Source organism: Meleagris gallopavo, chromosome 11 (genome assembly GCF_000146605.3).
Source record: "Meleagris gallopavo isolate NT-WF06-2002-E0010 breed Aviagen turkey brand Nicholas breeding stock chromosome 11, Turkey_5.1, whole genome shotgun sequence".
NCBI classification, from domain to species: domain Eukaryota; kingdom Metazoa; phylum Chordata; class Aves; order Galliformes; family Phasianidae; genus Meleagris; species Meleagris gallopavo.
The window spans coordinates 15,701,903-15,705,254 of NC_015021.2; positions in this window are offsets into that span (position 1 = coordinate 15,701,903).

Consider the following 3,352-nt stretch of genomic DNA (forward strand, 5'->3'; position numbering starts at 1 on the left):
CGCTTTGTGCGGCTCCCGCTCGTGTGAGCGCCCTGAGCGAGCACCGACCCACCCCGCATTTTCTCCGCATTGTTTTTCTCCTGATAGCACGGGTTTGCTGCAGGCTCACGCGCGGACTGACTTTGTCCCTTCTGCTCTGGAGGGAAACCGCGGCGATTGGAACAAAAATTGTCTATTTGTTTGCTTAAAGTATAGATGATGATGTTCCCTATCCGTAAGTAAGAAGGTCTGGGGGTCCGCATTGCTTCTCGCGTGCAGAGCAGTGCACACAAGAAAAGACATTATGGCCGTGCTTTAAGGCTGTTTCTGTGTACAGAGGTTGTACAGCTTTAGCTGCATCTGTATGGCTGGAGCACTGCATCTTATCTCCTTATAGATATAGGAGCTGCGTTGTCTTAGGGAAGGGAGGGGAGAAGCTCTGGGCACACTTATTGGAACTTATTGGTACAAGGGCTCCTGATGCTGCAGTTTGTATTTTCCTGACTAGCAGTTTTAAAAGCAAATTAAGAAAAAAAAAAATAAAAAGGACACCTCTAGCTGTTGGAGTTCTCTTGGCATAAAAACTTGGCTGACCAGGATTTAAATTAGTGGTGTGGTGCATAGACCTCTAATAAACTTGTTACTGTGTTACCAGTATAACTTCTAATTGGAAGTTTTATCTAGATTTTTTTTTTTTAATGGGAACTTGGAACTGAAGTTTGGTTCAAGTTCAGTGAGTAGAGGTGTCCTGTGGTAATTCTCAAATAACACTTATGCTGGTGATGTTGCACTACTTTCATGAAGACTCTTTTTCCCCTAAAAATCTCCTAGAGCTGACGGCATACCCAGTGTAGGCATGCAGAATGTATGCACAGGATTCCAGCTGCGTATTCATTTATTCTTGGTTGGCTATGTGGTTAGAAATTGAACAATGCTGTTGTAAGTGGCAACGTTACAGAAACATTATGGCAATGTAATAACAGGCCTGTTCTGCTAAAGAACCTATTTTCATGAGAAATAGTGAGAAGTTCTGTCTGTGTAGCCTTGGAAGTGCTTACTTGAAGCAGCAGCAGGTATTCCTGCCATCAGACATCCTCTGTCTGTTTGGTGTTTTTCCACAGCGTGTAGCTGAGCACTATAGTTGTGGCCCCAAGCACAGCTGTTAGGCATTGCAAACAGGTATTTTCTGTGCTGTGCTTGCTGACTCCAGCCAGGTGACCTGCACAACTGCAGTGGGGCTAAATGACAGGCAGCAGCTTTTGTAAGTTGCAAATAGAGGTAAGATCAAGTCTAGTGCCCAGGTGTAGGGCTCTGCTCCTACACTTGGTAGCTAGAGAAAAAGCAGGGAGACTTCTTCCCAGACATCTGAAACCTTGCCCAAAAGCACAAGGTGTAACATCCCAGTTTACCACCACTGTGCACTGCTGCTCCAGCTTGTCTGTCCAGTGGCTCGGTGTGGTTTCTGGGGCTGGGCTGCTCATCCAACACAGCCCCCTCTGCAGCACGGCTCCTTGTGGCTTCTGCTCACCTGGCAGCTCTCGGGTGCTCCTGGTTCTGAGCCTTGCTGGTGTGCTGCAGCCACTGCTTTCAGGGCAGCTGTTTTGTGGCATCCTGGTGTCTTTGTCCACTAGGTGGAAGAGAGCCCTTATGGCAGCCTGGTCATTAACTTCAGAAATGGTGTTCAGCTGTGTGGCAATCAGGTGTGCTGCCCCAGCTGTGGCTGTGAGCAGTCTGCCTCCATTTGGTTTGAGCTGGGCACCATCTCTGGTGGCAGTTGGCTCCTTCTATTACTGCTTCAGCTCATGGGTCACAAGCAAAATGCTGCAGATCAGGACAGGGCTGCTAGCAGCAAGTTGACCTGTTGTGCTCTCCTTCTTCCTTAAGGAGAGCTGCTAACATTGCTTTTCTGAATGTTTGAATGGGTTTAGAGCTATGTATGATACACAAGGTAAGCACATCAGTGTCTGTATCTCTGTCTGGAGGCAGATACTAACCTTAAGTCTGTTTACAGTATCTTTTATACTGTCCAATTTGCCCTCTCTGAAGAATAGTTCTGTGCTGATGAATACATAATTTGTTACATACTTTTTTTTTTTCATTATGAACTTTAGGTGACCGGAAGTCAAAGCTCTTGTAATACTGAATTTTAAACGTCTGACGTTGTCTCCTGTAATGTTGTTGTACTTCATCACATTGTTATGCAGTGTCTAACTTGGTGAGCTGTTCAGCTGGGGCTCTTTTTTATGTGTGTATTCATGTCTATAGCAGTTTGTTGGTATGAAATGTTGCCTTTTGGTTCTCCTATAGTGAAACTCATGGATTCTTGGCAGTGTGTTAGGACTGAGCAGTCAGAGGAGCAGACAAGATGGTGCATGAGCTCGTTTCCTCTCCCAGCTCACCGGAGAACCCTTTGAACTTAGATGTAGGTTCACTTCTAACGAGAGCCATGGAAATATTACAGGGGAATACAGAGTGCTCTGAGAGCAAGGTGTGAAATTCATTACATAGCTCTTGATATTTAACTCATGTTTTGTGGTACCAGTGCAAATAGAAGGTATGAAAGTAGCTTCTAGTGGCTAAACAGAGCTGCTAACCTGGTCAGGGGTTAAGAATGCTGAACAGCTGACAGCTGTATTTTGTGCCTTTTTTTTTTCTTCTTTGGAATTGCATTGGAAAAGCCCTGATTTGGGGTGCTTCCTTTACCTTTCACGTTATCTGAGAGTAACAAAGCCCTGGGATAGGCTGCCCAGAGGAGTTGTGAGGTCTTCTCTGGAGGCATTCAAAATCTGCCTGGATGTGTTCCTGTGTGACCTCATCCAGGTGTTTGTGCTCTGGCAGGGCAATTGGATGAGGGGATCTTCTGAGGTCCCTTCCAATCGTTCTGTGATCATGAATTACCTTAAAGCACTACTATATGCTTCTGGATAGCTCTCTGTTGCTCTTCTGTTTAATGCTTTCTGCCCATGTGCAAGTTCTACAATTATTTTATCCACTGAAAGAAATTCAGAGGGTGTAAAATGCAACTTAATTGTGCTGCTTGTGATTTTCCCCTTGGGTTTGATATGGCCTTGTACGTGTTGGTTGCTTTTGTTCCACTGCAGGCAAGTGGATTCCACATCAGTGTGGAGATAGCAGCTTAAAGATTCCTGCTGGTCTCCTTTCCGTGGCCTTTCTGTGGGAAGATGCTGTAGACAGTAAAATGTAATGGATGGCCACGTTTGTGCGTGTTAAATAAAGTGTGGTTATTTGCTTTAATTGTTTGAGTTGTTAACTTGGATTTAATGTGTTTTTGTAGTATACGTATGTCATTGCAGCTGGTGGATTAAAGTGTAATTTAATGTGTTCATAGACTTGTGGCAGAAATAAGTTGTAA